Genomic DNA, 17,327 nt, shown 5'->3' on the forward strand with positions numbered 1-17,327 from the left:
CTTAGCAGGAGGCTGTGATGGAATAACCTACGACATGATTCGCACTCTCACTGACAAAAGCTTATGTAACCTTTTAACACCTCCAAATGATGCTTTTCTTACAAATAATATTAAGATTGTTTGCCTTCCAAAAACAGATAAGGACCTCACAGACTTCAAAAATTTTAGACCTATTTCCTTGATTTCAGTCATCTTAAAGTTGATTAACCAAATGCTCAAGCTAAGAATAACCGATGCCTTTGATGGGAGTCGCACCCTCTCCAGGAGCTCTTTTGCATACAGGAAGGATATATCCGCTGCTATGTGCATTAATCAATTACAACATCAAATTGCTATAGAGAAAAATAGAGGTCTTAAGGTTATACTCCTTACTTTGGATATAGAAAATGCCTACAACTGTGTAAGGGTTAATCGATGCTATTGCAAAAAAAGCTGTTTGCTACGGCTCAATTCACTTTTGAAGAGGTACTCAGAATTATAAGAAACTTAATATTCAGGGATTGGTATGACGGCTTTCGTTCATTCTCTGAAGAAAAACTAAACCTTTTTGCCAAACTGCATGATTGCTTACCGACAAACCCTTGGTTTTATAAAGCTTCCTTTGATGTCAAAATTATCAAAAGGGTAAATAGAATACTGGTAGGATGTACTTATGACAGCGTATATTTGTACAAAATAGGGGACAATAACACTGATCTTTGTATGAGCGGTGAAATTAACTCTTACGTTCACAGAATCTTTAACTGTCCACTCCTTGATCACATCCGAACAAATTACAGCTTTTTTCATACACGGACCTCGTTTTCATATTTAAAAACAATGAAGTTCTCAAGTCTTTTATTTCGTTTCTTAGTGCTGCCTTTCCTTTTAAATAATGTCACTTTCAAATTAACGTTCTCTGAGGTCTGCATTTACGAAGAATGGAGAAGAGGAAAAATGTTTTCCCCTTCTTGCCTAAAAGTAGTAAAAAAGTACGTAAAGTAGCTAATTAGTCCTGTAATAAGAGAAAAACTATATATATTAGTTATTTAACACGTTCACGCCGGCGCGTACCACCGGTGGCCCGCACAAGTCTGCTTCATGGGGCGGTGCGTGCCACCGGTGGCCCGCACAAGATTGCGTCATCTGGCAGCGCGTACCACCAATGGCACTTTATTAGACGGTACCTATGATATGAGATGTCATAAACGACTACCCTTGCGAAAAAATTTCGTTTTATGACCTGCAATCGCTCCCGATAGAGCGAAAAGATGTGAACATTGCCGTCTGTGGGCGAAGACCATGAATAACAGCGCCGGCGTGAACGTGTTAATCTACATTAAAACAAAACAACAGAAAAAACATTCTGTTCTTTTAAAGGAAATAAAGGGTGGTTAAATTTCAAGGGCCGATGATGAATGTGAACCACACCTAAACGTCAACGACACCGTTGGACTTCCTTCTTTGGGGTTATTTGAAAGAAAATGTGTGCGTCGATAAACCAGCAACAATTCAAGAGCTAAAGGATGAGATAATTCGGTACATTAACCGCATAGAACCTCAATTATGCCTCAGCGTCATCGAAAATTGAGACCATCGGATGGAGGTGTGCCGCCGAAGCCGCGGCGGCTATTTGGCCAATGTTTTGTTCTGTACGTAATTGAGCCATACATAATAAAGAGAAATGACAATAGTTTTAAAAAAAAATTCTATTTTATTTAAAATCAACACCGGCCCTCAAAACTTAACCACACTTTAGATAAGGAACTATTTGCATTTGGTGGTCTTTGGAGGTGTGCCGCCGAGGCCGCGGCGGCCTGCTATATATTCTAAGGCGTCTTCGTGAAAGCCATTAAAATTTTCTTTTTGAAAATGCCAGCTCAGTGGAAAACATAAATTCCTCAGAAACCATCTCATCATCACTAAGGAAAGTCTTTAAGCGTTCAGTTGAAACGTCATTGAGACGAAGCCACTCGGTTTCATACGTCTCTACGTTTCCACGAGATACGAAACTTCCCGTATTGCGGGCTATAATTAAAACATTTTGATAAATACATTTATGTCAAACATTTACTACATATTATGCTTAAATATTACATAGCAAATATTTCCGCAATCTATATTTGAATTGAAGTGGACTTGGTTTGTCGAACATATCCCCTTTCGGTCCCATCGCTCCAAAAAAGTGATCAATTATATCTTGATTTAATCGGTATGTCAAGATGTATTCCACGCCATACTTTTCCTAAACATAGCGATGTAAACCTTTCAGCGAACTATTGTTCCCTTTCAGGACTCAGGATTCCCTTTGGAAAGGGTAAAAGCGATTGGCGTCCAAAGGCCCTTGTATTTCTCATACATACGTCAACTTTGTTGATGAATTCCTCTTGATTTAACAAATCCATGCCAAAAGGTTTTTTCGTTGCCACTGATTGAATTGCTGAAAATTTTGAATTAAAAATGTCGAATCAGTCGTTGACAATTTCCACAAACTCCGCTGTTTCTACAGCGTTATAAATTTCATGGCCTGGCGAATAAACCCGTTGTATTGCGCATGAAGTGCTGTGTGCGAACAATTGGGCAGCCAACTTCACCTTTTGACGCCCAGCATGATGAACTGTGAAATGTACCTCACTAAGTTTGTGTGTTATGAAGGCGTCTGACACCGATGTTAAGGTGAGCACTCGTTCTTGAAGTCAGCAGTTTGCCTTTATAAAGGGTGGTTAAGTTTCAAAGGCCGGTGTTGATTTTGAATCAAATACAATGTTTTTAAGAAATTATTATCATTTCTCTTTATTATGATAATACTGGTATGGCTCAATTACGTGTGGAACAAAATATTGGCCGAATGGCCTCGGCGACACACCTCTATCCGATGCTCCATATTTTCGAGGACGCTGAGGCATAATTGAGGTTCTATGCCGTTAATGTGCCGAATTATCTCATCTTTTAGCTCTTGAATTGTTGCTGGCTTATCGACGTACACGTTTGCTTTCAAATAACCTCAAAGGAAGAAGTCCAACGGTGTCAAATCACATGATCTTGGCGGCCAATTGACATCGCCGCGACGTGAGATTATTCGGCCATCAAATTTTTCGCGTAAAAGAGCCATTGTTTCGTTAGTTGTGTGACAAGTGACACCGTGCTGTTGAAACCACATATCGTCCACATCCATATTTTCCAATTCGGGCCATAAAAAGTTCGATATCGTTTTTGGAAAAATACGGCCCGATGATGCCGCCGGCCCATAAACCGGCTCTTCAACCACACTATCGCGAACAGCAGCAATATTTTCTGCAATTCGAGCTGTGCGAGCATGCATTGGTGTTTTCACATCTCCTACTGACCCGGTTTGCTCAAACTTTTGCACAATTTTTCCGATTTTACGCACATTTGGACGACTAAATTGATCAAAAAAATCACGAAGTGCGCTATATGCATTTTGATTTGAACGCTCATTTCAAAAATATTGAGTTAGTTTGAAGTTAAAAAACTTCAAATAAAATGCAGAAAAAAGCTTGATGTTTAGTTGTGGTTTACATTCAACATCGGCCCTTGAAATTTAACCACCCATGTATCCAGTGTCGAGGAAGTGATTTCGAAGCAGTTTAAGTAAGTGCGGAACGTCCGCAAACACAAATAATTTCCCAACCACTGCTGGATTTGAAAACCACGTTTGCTCTAAGAAAAAATATATGATTACAAAACGATATGGCAAGTCAAAACAAGTTCGCATACCACATATCACTTTCAACTCCTTCCACAAGGACTGATTTCCTGCTCCTATATCTGACACAATACCGACCACAGCAAACCCGGACTCTTGAATTTTAATGATGAGGTTCTCCAAAATTGCCTTGGCATTTTGCAGTCGTACGCACAGAAAACCGGCTGCTTCCATGAAGACTTAGGTCCACGTACAATGGCTAATTGCACGTAGTTCCACGGTTTGCGATGTCGCTTGACTGGTCGTATTCAGAAACGGATTATACTTTCATTTCGTCGAAGCACATTATGCAGAGTCTATCTGCGATGGGTATGCCACTCGCGGCTCGCATGACATTCAAGGAGAAATTCAGTACTCCATCATCAATCTTCATCTTTTGCAACCATTTTCGAATCGTGGATTCGCAAGGGTACGGAAAACCATTTTTACACAAATGGACATAGGCTCTTTGGCCAGCTGCGTGAAGAGTAATCGCGGAGAAAATGTCTTGCCATGACCAGTGGACGTTCTTTTGTGGATCTATAATTTTTCGGATTTGTACCTCCGTAAAAATTAATGATAAATTCTTTTTAAGTTTTTCGAACCGTTTAACTCGCGTTCGCAATTCTTCAATTTTGATTTGAAGATCTGCTACACGACAATCTTCATAAGACCTAAAGCAAAATATTAGCTACAAGAGGTTTTTATTATATATTTAATATAATTATATAATTAGCACGATTTGGGTCGAGGCATCGACAAATTTGGAAGCAGTTACTTGAGTTTCATCCCATTTAGATAGGGTTTCCACTGCTATCGGTAACGCATCTCCTGATAACCTAACCCTTTTTGTATCTGAACCACATATACCTACAGTGCATAGGTGAAAAATGCAAAGTGCAAATTTTCGAAGATGGGTATAAATCGACGCCGCACGATTTCGACCATATTTTTCTTTTCATTACGTTCGTTGACACGTGGAACATCTTGATTGCTTCTTGAGTCCATGTTTTGTGACGCAAGGCGCAACTTGCTTTTGGCATAACCTTATTTAAATATTTCAACCAAAAGTTAAAATGGTTGCAATTCATATTTTTAATTAAATGTGTTTTCAAACGAATTATTAAGAAAAAATATTTGTAATGCGCATCGATTTTTTTATTTCATTTCATGTTTTATTAGTGTTTTTATACAGACTACAAAATCTTAATGCATAATCTTATTTAAATATTTCAACCAAAAGTTAAAATGGTTGCAATTCATATTTTTAATTAAATGTGTTTTCAAACGAATTATTAAGAAAAAATATTTGTAATGCGCATCGATTTTTTTATTTCATTTCATGTTTTATTAGTGTTTTTATACAGACTACAAAATCTTAATGCATAATCTTATTTAAATATTTCAACCAAAAGTTAAAATGCTTGCAAGCCATATTTTTAATTGAATGTTTTCTACGCGAATTATTAACAAAAAATACATATAATAAAGGGTTTTCCAATAATAGATGTTAGGTGTTAAACAAGAGAGATGATAAACAATTTTTTATGGCCTGAATTGGATGGTATGGATCTGAACAACGTTTATTTTCAACACGACGGCGCTACGTGCCACACAAGCAACGAATTTGATATTTTATGGAAAATTTCGTGTAAAGGGTATTGTCCTGTAAGCGTGGTCATTATGGTCATTTGCCTGATGTTAGTATACTAAACGCGTGCGAATATTTGACACAGGGGTGCAGGTGCAGGAATGCTGAACTTGCTCAGAAATCAAAAATCTGCAAAACAAAAGTGTTAGAAATAGATAGTTTACAAATACAATGTTATAACTTACGTGTACGAGTATTTACAGGTATACGATGCTGAAATTCTAGAATTGTTATTTTGGAATACTGCCCTTGCGCGTATATGAACACCTGCAAATAAAAGTTTTTAAAAACAATATATTTACGATTTACGCATTTACTTACTCGAATGATTCCAATTAGATAAACGGATTTTAACGAATATGAATAAAGCAACGTGTCAAAAATGGAAACAGTGTTGCCGACATAATATTATAATTTGCACCAAAAGTTGAGTTTTTACTATAATTCAAAAATTTTTTTGTGAAATATGTACTTTTTTTTTGTAAAGAAGCAGAAGAAGCCGATTAGTCAAGAGAGAGCGAGAAAGCTGCTTACTTACCTAACCTTCTATAATTGAGCCATCATGATTCACTATTTTATAATATATTATATATAATCATCTTGATTCAATAATAGAAGGTTAGGTATATATATTATATAATAGTGAATCACGATGATTCAATAATCAATTCAATAAAGGGGAATTACACTCCCTTATATTGGGTTGCATTTACGAAGGGTTGAGAAAGAGCGAAAAAAGTGTTCCCCTTCTTGCCTCAAGGTAGTAAAAAAATACGCAAAGTAGCAATTGGTAATGTAATTAAAAATGAGAGAAAAACTGACCAATGTAAATAGATTCAATCTACATTAGAACAAAACATTAAACAAATGTTGGTTTTCTTTTATGATTAATGTTCTGAAATATAAAATGCTAATCATGGCTTTATAACTATTGTTAATGTATCGCTGTTAATTATTTTATCAAATGATTAGCCAACATAGTAAAACATAGTAAATTACAAGGCTGAAAGCAAGTATTGGTATCTTAAACCGTCTCATAGCAAATTAGCACGTGTTTGTAGTGATAAATTTTATTAACACAAAATTAGTTGAACTTATAGTATAACATTAGTGTGCCAACTACAATTATTAAATGTCTAATAGAGACGGTCTTGATTAAGTTTATGTATTATTTTTTCTATTACATTTAAATAGTTTGGAATAATAAATTATTACTCTGTGACTCCTCAATCTCCTAAATCTGATCCAAAAAAAACTTCACTCAATCCTTAAATTGAAAATGATATTATATAGTGGCGCACTAAGGGGAGGGTGGAGGGAGCGGTACTCCCCGGGCCTCTGGTCTTGGGGGGCCTCCAAATGGCTGAAAATTTCCTTGATTAAATCGTATTTAAAGCACTTTATACATTAACGTTTTTGACGGGACTCCCGCCAAGGTCATATACCATACAGGCCGGGTCGATTTGTGGGGAGGCAAAAAAAACGCCCATTGCTCTGTGCAAATCATATTCTAGGGATCCAAATAAGAAACTTTGCCGAAGGAACCATACCTCTAAAACGAATTCTGATGTCCCCCAATTTGAGTCGAACTTTTTAGTTTCTTTTCTCATATAAAGGCCAAAAATGGTGATATTTTGAAATGATTCTATGGGGAAGCCCCCAGGTGAGTTCCAGAGGGTATGCCACTGGCATGGGTGGATCGGCCGTCCAAAGTTGGGGTCAGTCACACATTTGGACTCGATTGGAGCACTCTAAATGGGTCAAATGGATCTTTCGTTCGACCCAAATTGGGGGACATCAGAATTCGTTTTAGAGGTATGGTTCCTTCGGCAAAGTTTCTTATTTGGATCCCTAGAATACGATTTTCACAGAGCAATGAGCGACTTTTAAATCGACCCGCCCTACCATATACGATGCAAAATGGCTGTGAATAGTGCTGACATCCAGCAGATCGACAGCAGATAATGCAGGGCGTCGGACCAGCCTATTTACGGTCGTTTTGCATCGTGTATCGTATATGATCTTCGCGAGAGTCCCGTCAAAAACGTTAATGTATAAAGCGCTTAATCGGAGTTGGACGATGTCTGGGGCAACAAATAAGTACAGACAGCCGGTAATACAGTTAACAATTTTTAAAATTTAAATTACGTTTACTGCCTTATATTTCTAATGTCTAGATTCGTAGTATATTACTTTCGACTGTAAACTACTAAGTACAGTACAGTCATCTATATTGTACACAACAGTGCATTAATGCCTTGTTTTTACCGACTGAGAAAAATGCATATTTATGTTGGTAGCATGAACAGAATGTACAGTACTAATATTCTTGTGCAGAGTACAGGGTTTGATTGAAAAGTAATGAGCCTTCCCGCGCGGAGCGTCTGCCAAGCGATCAACCGAATCGGCTGGTGGTGGAAAATGATCGTTGAACCTTCCCCTTCCACTAGAAACCGGTCCCAGTTCGCTGGCAATAGCGGTGCAGTCAACATCGCTCCGCGCGTGAAAGCTGTTTTAAAAGTGTGTTAGGATTTTGCAGTGGCGAAAATGCAGCGGTCGTTGGAGCAACGTTACTCGATCAAATTTTGCGTAACCATGCTGATCGTCTTTTTCGACTCTCGAGGCATCAGTCACAAGGAGCTTGTACCTCCAGGAAGAACTGTAAACGCGGAATTTTACAAATAAGTGCCTCTTCGGCTGAAAAACCGCGTCGCTCAGGTACGGCCCGACCTCGTCAACAATTGGACCCTTCATCACGACAATGCGCCGGCGCACACCGCCTTCCTCTGCACCTCTGCATTGGCCAAGATGGGGGTTCCGGTGCTTCCCCACCCTCCCTACAGCCCAGGCCTGTCCCCTCCAGACTTCTTCTCGTTTCCACGCCTGAAAAGAAAGCTGAAGGGGAGGCGTTTCGACTCCATCGAGGCGATCCAAAAAACTATGACAGCTGAATTGAACGCGATTCCGGCGGATGAGTTTAAAAAATGTTTCCTGCAGTGGAAGGACCGCTACCAGCGGTGTATTGACGCTCAAGGGTCAACGCTTGAAAAATATTAGTTGCATAAGCTAAAAGGTTTAATAAAACTGCTTAAAAAAATAAGGCTCATTACTTTACAATCAAACTCTGTAGATACATATATTGTGAATGCTGCTACTGTTGCTCTGAAATATATCTATTAGGGAGTACCACCTGGCACTCTAATGCTAGGATACATTCGTTGCATGTGAATACTACATTTATCATAACGTATAGTTTTTTTATTGTATCGCAGCAATGTGTCAAACAGTCTATATTGGCTCATGATTCCTAAAATCTCTGAAGCTCAACCAGGTGGACCATCGTATTAGTATAGCGAATAAGATTCTTAGGGCTGAACTCGATAGGACCACCTTCGTGAAGATTGTCTTACCGAAGTATAATTGTTCAAAGAAATGGATCGTGTGATTATATCAACAATAGCCCCAATTATCTCCTAGTTTAAGTTCCACTTCAGCTTCTAGGAGCTAGAGAGTAACTGTTGAAACAGTTCTTACTATTGACGAATTAAGTTCCACTTCAGCATTTAGGAGCTAGAGAGTAACTGTTACAAAAGGTTTGTCAATAGTAAGAACTGGAACTAGAAGCTGAAGTGGAACTTAAACTAGGAGACAGAAATTTGAAGTTTGGTCTATGTGGGACGTCAAGGAACATTTTAGACTGCCGAAGATTTTGAAACTAAGACAGTAGTCATAGTGCTTATGTTGGCTAAGTCGGTTGATCACAGTCTTGTGAGTGACTGAGGTGCACCCTACTTCCAGCTGCGGACCAATGAATTTCTCCACCAAAGTATCAACGTTCTTTTAAATATTTCTTTATTTTTCCGTTCTTTCATGGCACCCACATAATTGTAATATTGTAGTAGTTGTTTCCGCCAGCTCGTTCAGTCTGTATATGTCCTCTCACGTTATCTTGAAGTTTCCCCATGTATCCGAGGTGACCTTGATAACAGCTTGTCTATCCGACTATTCCAGAAGCACGACCAAAACGTTAATTATTTGAAAATTAATTCGATTTTATTATAATACTTACTCAAATGTTTATAGTGAATGTTTACGATTTTCAACTAATAATAAAAAGCAAACAGTCGGCAAACGGTTTTTCCGACATAATAATTTGCACCAAAAGCTTCAATTTTACTACAATTAAAAAATTTTTTTATAAAACATATACGTATACTTGTAAAGAAGCAACATGCTTTCAAATAAGGGAGCCGATTTGTGAAACGGAAGCGAGAAAGCTGCTTACTTAGCTAACCTTCTATAATTCAATCACGCTAACCTTCTATGGTTGAATCATACGATCATGTCCGTCTATGATTCAGGAAAATAAATAAAAACCCGCATCTGGGTATAAATACAGTGAATTTAGTGTAGTGAATTTAGTGTAAAAAAATACATAGTGTAATGTGCCAGATTATAGTGAAGTTCCCGCGGGCATTTTGAAGGCAAATAATTAAGAAATTATTATTTCCCGAATAATTTGGAATTATAAAGAGTGTTCCTTAACACCTCACTAACATCTCCACCAAGTTTTATTAATAAAGACATTATAGTTTGCCAAAAATTGCCCAATACACATTATTGCGAATCCCAACCGTGCTAAATCGCTTTATAATATAACTTAAGTAAACATACGTAAATATTTATACTAACGTATTTGCTTCCGAAAAATGGGTGTGAAGGAATTATGGACGGTACTAGCTCCATATGCCGAAAAAAAGCCGCTGCGTGAATTGCGTGGTCAAAAAATTGCCATTGACCTATCTATTTGGGTCGTGGCAAGTTTGAGCGTGGCAGATTACAATGAAAACCCCAGGGCAGATTTAAGGTAGGTACTAATAACGTAGATAATAAACATTTAAATTTATAAATATTTAATATATGTATGTGTATCGAACAAAAGATCCGTTTTCTCTCGGACACGCCGCTTAATTTCGGAAGGTGTGATACCCATTTTTATACTCGAAGGAGCGGCCGCCAAATTAAAAAGTCGAATAGTAGGGAGAACTCAATTTGATCAAGTGCTGGAAGAATGCAAGAACTTATTAGAATCTATGGGTGTACAATGTGTTTACGCACCTGGAGAGGCCGAAGCTTATTGTGCGTTTCTCAACAAAAAAGGGGCATGTATAGATCATAACAAATGCATACTAATTCCTGATTAAACTTAATTGATGCAATAAAAAACTCACTTTCATTCTAGTTAGTAGATGGGGTGATAAGTGAGGATTCGGATTGCTTTGCTTATGGTGCTTTACGTGTCTATCGAAACTTTAAAGCAGCGGGGAGTGCAGTTAATATGTATGACATGGAAAAAATCAAAAAGAAGATGGGTTTGTACACTTAAAGAGGCTTTGAATTTTAGTTGTAGATCATTATAATAAATACATTCACTAGATTTTGGCCAAAACAAGGCTATTGTTATGGCGCTACTCTGCGGGTGTGATTATTGTCCCGGGGGTATTCGTGGCATTGGACGTATTAATGTCCTAAAATTGTTCAACAAGTATAAAGACGTGGAAATTTTACAAAGGTATATGAATGTGAATATTTCAGGCTAATCAGTTATGTAATTTTAATATTTTTTTTTATTTAGAATAAGATCTTGGCGGCTTGAAGACAGTAAATATACTGCGCTGGAGATGCGTGTTGATGATAACACGATTTGCAGTAATTGTGGACACGATGGGCGTACACAAAGTCATACAAAAAGCGGATGTGGCATTTGCGGTACTAGAGAAGGATGTGACGAAAGTCTGTGGAAGTAAGTTTAAGTCTGGGGGTTATATTTTTGTGTTAATGACAATTCTACCGGGATGCCAATAGACGTCTTATGTGATAATTCAACTAATTTCACATCGTGGGTTTACAAGAGGTTCCGGTTCTCTTAAGCAAAATATTTTTTTTTGTTTAAGTAAACTTATTTTAATAGAATTTATTTTTCTTTTATCACAAGTATTTATGTTATAATATAATATTCCTAAGCTTGATACAATGTGTTACTAAAATATATGGAGGCGTTATTTTGTATTTATAGGGAAGAACGTTTATCTTTAAAAACCGAACTGGAGCTCCGTAAGAAGGCTTTAACTGTTCCCTCTTTTCCATCTGAAAAAGTAATCACGGAATTTCTTAACGAACCTGCCACTGCGCCCGAATTAGATATGATTTGGCAAGAGCCTAACATAGAAAAGTTTGTAACACAAATCCGTCCCCTTCTCGAATGGACTGAGATTGTTTGCTTTAGAGAATTTCTACCGATTTTGGCAGATTGGCAGTTAGAAAACATGATACGTACAAATAAGTTGAATAATAAGTCATATACATGGAAAGAATTAATACGAGAAGGCATTTTGAGTGGGGCATTCAGCCAGGTTAATCAGAAACAGCTGCGCAATTTTGAACAAAAAAATCCTGGAGGACTTTGGAGTACAGAGTAGAACCACTTTGTTTGGTTGAAAATGCTTTCTCATTCTTGAAATCGAAAGAAAAGCCACCACGTTAAACCACTGTAAGGAATGGCAAGCATAATAACAACATTGTTAAGTACTACATATAGCAAATTTTGTATTACTTATAATAACGTCTTGCCGCTTCCTCGGCCATCCAAAGTATATTAATATCGTTTACATTTTTACGTTCAATTGGTAATAACAACAATTCATTCTCTACTTTAATCTTAAAATAAACAGTTATTGGCATAACTTGTGTGCTTTGTACTTTAATTGGTGACGACTTTGAGGGAGATATCAGTAAATGTATGGGTGTTGTCGTTGAGTCTGCCTCGTTTGTAAATGAATTATTTGCGCGCTTGTTTTTGACGCTGTTGCTTTGTGGTACCGGCCGATGCATCTAAAACCACCTGAAAAGCATCATCGGGTGCTAACACCGCATCTGCACTCCAACAAGAATTTTTTGAATCGGTGTGTAGGTTTTCTTTAGAGGTCGATGCAGATTCTTTAATAGGGGTGTGAAAATGTCTTTTTTTTGCATTCTGGACCTAAATCATATCAGAGTATTTGAATAACTGGCCGCGCAATTTAAACTCTCGTAAGTATCATCGTTAAGTGTGGTTGAACGGTTTGGGTGTTTCAATTGTGCCATTACTGTTTTATATTCATGCCAGCGGGTTTGTCACGTGGAGATTTCTTGGTGTACTCCTTAAAAAAACATAAGCCAGTAAAATATTAATTTTACAAATATGTTAGTGGTTCAGTAGCTAAGCAATAAACTGATAATTAGAATTTTATTACATTTCTATTTAGTAAGATCAATTTTTTTCTTCTTGAATAATACCTTGGAAGCCCTTCTGCTTTCACCAGACCGATTCAAACTCGAACGTATACGTCCGCCACTATGTAATTCTTCTTCCACCAACGTTTTATCATTGCTATCGGACTCCACATCTGATGCAGACTCAACTTGTGCATTTGTTAATGCTGGCACTGGCTTCTTACAAATGCCAGTCTTTGAAAGTGTTGTCAATAGCCTGGCTCCTATCATTTCATACTGTGTTTGTGCGCCCTCCGTTAAAGTTGCTGATCGCCGCCATCTATCTGAGCCAACCAAACACGTTTCGCCAAAATCTGTTTTAATGGCCGTATCAGCGCCACGATCTAATAGCAGTTCAACTACATCGAGAAACCCATTCGAACAGGCATCGTAAAGTGGAGTTAGCCGTCGCAACTCAAACCTCCTTTATCGTTAATGGCAACAGCTGAACCGCGATCTATTAGTAGTTCTACTACATCACGAAATCCATGATTGCAAGCTTCATGCAATGGAATACCCTTGGTCGAGAAGTCGCCGAACTAGCTCAATATATCCTGCTATACACGCTTGGTGCAGCTATGTTTCGCCTTTATTATTGCGCTTAATTGTAAGAGCGCGAACTCCACGTGTAGCACGATGTGTCCGCGGTTTCCCTATCTCATCTAAATCACTCATATCTGAATCGGTTAGATCATCGAGACAAACATCATCACCCAATTCGGGTGAGTTTTCATCGTTGCAAGCTGCCGAGTCCGTCTCTGACTCAGCGTCATTTCCATCGTCGTCAAGTCTTAATTTTATCCCTATAAATAGACAGAAGAGCATTTATAGTGCTATCTGCGTAAGCCCGGCCCGCTATAATTCGGACACTACTACAATTTTGAAATTTGACACTTGTTCCTTTATAATTGGGGCACTACAGTAAAGTGCACGGCCTTGGGATTCTGGCCGTCAGGTTTACCGAGATAGCACTATATATCTGTTAATGTACTTTACCAAAGTGCCTACCTTTCTCTTTTGCTTCCTCTATTAATTCATCTGCCAACATTTGCATTTTGTGTTTTAGCACTCGCTCTTGTTTTGCTCGTTCTCTCTCATTATTGTTTTTTGCTGCTTGCTGCTTTGCCTTTTGATAAATATCCTGTATGGTCCAGAATAATTGTCGCTGAAGCTCGCACACTTCAGCAATAGCACATAGTGTTGAGAACGCTTCCGTCGGCACACCTTCATTGAGCTCATATTCTTTCGACAGATATATTAGCGCCTGGTCATATTCTTCGTTGTCTTTGTAGGTGTGATACAGACTGACATAAATTGGTATTCAATTTTTCTCGGGCTCAGAGTTTTTTTCGGCGTAATCCAACATTTGCTGGTAGTACTCGATAGATTTAGAGTAGTTTTGGAGTTGGTAACATCCATCGCCAAGTTTCTCGTATAAAGTTTTCCGCTTTGTGTAGTCAACTGAGCTGGTGGTGACCAATTCGTCTAAAATTTGACAAATTTTCACGGCGACCAGGCCCGTGTGCATGGGGGGGGAGGGGTGGAAGGGGCGGAGTTGGGAAAGGGGGGGAGGGCTGGTATGAGGGCTGGTTTTAAAGGGTTCAAACACAAGCAAAGTTCTATCAAATTTGGTTATTATAACAAAAGTTGGAACAACCAGTGTTTCGCAAATTTTCTTAACCCTATTCGGCAAGCGTTTCGCAACTTCCAACGCTAAATTGCAAAAGCGTAGCGCCAAAATTGAGCCATGTTTTTTATATTTAGAAATAAAGCAAACTCATGACTCAATTAAAAAAGGTTAGGTAAGTAATGACAAGGGCGCTTTGACACTCCCTTATTTTAGGGCTGCATTTACGAAGGAAGGAGAAAAATGTTTTCCTCTTCTTGCCTAAAGGTAGTAAAAAAGTACGTAAAGTAATATAGCTAATTAGTCCTATAATAAGAGAAAAACTAAGTATATTGGTTATTACTTCTACATTAAAACAAAACAACAGAAAAATTATCGTTTTTTTTTATAAAGCGAATATAATATTTATTTAGAATATTTTCGATGTTTATCTAACACAAGAGCACGCAGAACTATGTTTTGTTACTTAAATATGTGTTTTAAGTTAGATCGTAGTTGTAAAACAAACATTAGTTAGATGTGAAGAGAGAAAAATAAAAACATGGCGTCTCTAACGAAGTATTTTCATTACATTAAGAAGGAAATGCTGCTAGTAAACAAAATAAGCTTTTATGTAGATTTCCGAGTATATTTTTTTTTACAAGTTTAGTAGTTTATAGTGTAAAGTTTGTTTACCTTAATATACTTGGCCCTTATATTAGTAAGTGTTGGGAAAATGTATTCATATGGTCTAAAACAAATATTTCATATATCTATACTAATATTATAAAGAGGAAAACTTTGTTTATTTGTTTGTTTGGTTGTAATGAATAGGCTCAAAAACTACTGGACCGATTTTAAAAATTCTTTCACCATTCGAAAGCTACATCATCCACGAGTAACATGGATTATATTTTATTTTGGAAATACGGCTCGAGGTATAGGTCAAAACGTGGACCCGGGTAACCTTCGGATGTGTATGTACAATATGGGTATCAAATCGAAGCTGTTGGTGAATGCTTTAGTCCAGGGTATTTTTCATGCCGCTCCGTGACTAGGGTCTCGAGATAGAGACCAAAACGTGGTCCCTAGAATGTTTTTGTACAATATGGATATCAAATTGAAGCTGTTGGTGAATGCTTTAGTACAGAGTATTTTTCATGCCGCTCCGTGACTGGGGTCTCGAAATATAGGTCAAAACGTGGACCCGGGTAACCTTTGGTTGTGTATGTACAATATGGGTATCAAATGAAAGCTGTTTATAAGTGCTTTAATACGGGGTAATTTTCATACCTATTGATGACTAGGGTCTCGAAATATATGCCAAAACGTAGACCCGCCGTGTCTTTGCACCGAATTAAACCAAACTTACGCACATTGTTAAGTAAGTATTGAAAATGGGTTTCGTAAAGTTTGGTTGTAATTCGGAGCACTGGCAACGGGTACAGCGTTCTTTTGAACCAGCCATAATGTCGCTTACTTTTTTAACGCTTGGGGCGGAACTGAACTATCAAATTGACAGTGTGAGTTACAATGTGTATATATTTCTTTCTGATTTGGATGCCATAAGGAAAAAACGTAAGTGCAACATGTAAAAACTGTTTGTGAATTTTTTTGGAGTGGATTTTGGAACAGTGAATAATTTCTTACGAAATTTGAGAATTTAATGTGAAATCCGAATGAAATTATGTGTTCGTGGAAAAAAATTTTTTTTTCGTTTTTTTTTTTTAAATATAAATGGATAATGGTTAAAAAAGCTCCAATGCTTAATAAAACATATAAATTGAAACGAAAAATTTATGAATGATCAGGAAAAAAGACGATTGTTTATTCATATGCGTTGATTTGAAATTTAAAAACAATCTTCTTTTTTCCTGATTTTCAATTTATATTTTATATTTACTCAAAAACAAATAGAAAAACAAAAAATATTGTTTATGCCAAAGCGCTTGAATAAAGAATAAAGAAATAAATAATATGAAAATCATATATTTTCTGTTCTAAACCATATCTATTCTATTTTAGTGTACACAGCGAAGGGGGCCGGGTTTGCTAGTTACTAATATAAATCATAAATTTACGTTAATCAAATGCAATGAGAAAAATTGCGGAAAGTGGCTCGTATGGGTGTTGGAACGCTGCACTGATTCGAGCAGATGTAGGGACGTTGAACTTGCACAGAAACCAAAAACCTGTAAACCAGAAGTTTTAAAAATTGTTAACTTCAAATATATAACTACGAGTTACGCCCCTTGTAGGACTTGATCGTAGATCTACGTACAGCGTACTGTTCAAGACCCGATATGGTATCGGCGGAGACAGCCAGTTCGGAAACCAAGTCGATTTCAGTGGCACCATCACCAGACACATAACGACCAACACGTGCCAAACACTTGAAGTTATTTACACCATCACCACAGCACGCTCAATGTCATCCATGAAATTGTCCGAAGAACCACATATGATATGACAATGGTAGAAACACACGCATTCTTACCTTCGTTTCTAAAAGGCACTACAGTTGTACCACTTAGCTTTCAACACACCTCCCGCTGCACTTAAGCGCCTGTGAACTGCTGCAAATAAAAACTTTTAAATACAATTTATTTACAAATATTCTAACATAATTTACTTACTAACTGTGGTATATGTAAGGTGACTGCGATTGTAAAGGGTGTAAAAGCATGTAAAATTTGCTTTTTGAATCGGCTATAAAAAAAAAACTAATCAATATTTTTTCAAACTTTTTTTATTTTGAAGATTGAACATTGTCATTTATGAATTAAAAATGATATCGGTCAAATGACTGCCACGACTGGCTTTACAGTAGGCCATTCGATCAACCCAATTTTTAAGCACATTTTCGATTGTTTGGGCTCCAATTTCATGAATGGCAACTTCGATTTCGTGTTTTAAAGCATCAATCGTCTCTGGATGGTTCGCATTAGCATAAAAAATAGTCCAACGGGCTTAAATCACAGCTCCGAGGCTTCCAATTGATATCGGAATTTCGGCTGATTATTCGGTTTTCTAAAACGGTAGCCAAAAGTTCGAGTGTAACTTTGGCAGTGTAA

General features: G+C 37.5%; 1 long non-coding RNA gene and 2 pseudogenes across 1 annotated transcript; 1 reads left to right on the plus strand and 2 right to left on the minus strand.

Moving 5' to 3' along the window:
* Positions 1–5,081: 5,081 nt before the first annotated feature.
* On the minus strand, positions 5,082–5,736 carry LOC129235557 (uncharacterized). Its single transcript, XR_008581592.1, has 3 exons — positions 5,658–5,736; positions 5,522–5,603; positions 5,082–5,465 (listed from the first exon to the last, which is right to left on the minus strand). It is a non-coding gene; the product is annotated as an uncharacterized LOC129235557 (long non-coding RNA).
* A 4,049-nt stretch (positions 5,737–9,785) lies between these two features.
* LOC129251777 (flap endonuclease GEN-like) lies at positions 9,786–11,934 on the plus strand (annotated as a pseudogene).
* On the minus strand, positions 11,795–16,692 carry LOC129251932 (tonsoku-like protein; annotated as a pseudogene).
* Between the last annotated feature and the right edge of the window lie 635 nt (positions 16,693–17,327).

This window comes from Anastrepha obliqua, chromosome 1, assembly GCF_027943255.1.
Source record: "Anastrepha obliqua isolate idAnaObli1 chromosome 1, idAnaObli1_1.0, whole genome shotgun sequence".
NCBI classification, from domain to species: Eukaryota; Metazoa; Arthropoda; class Insecta; order Diptera; family Tephritidae; genus Anastrepha; species Anastrepha obliqua.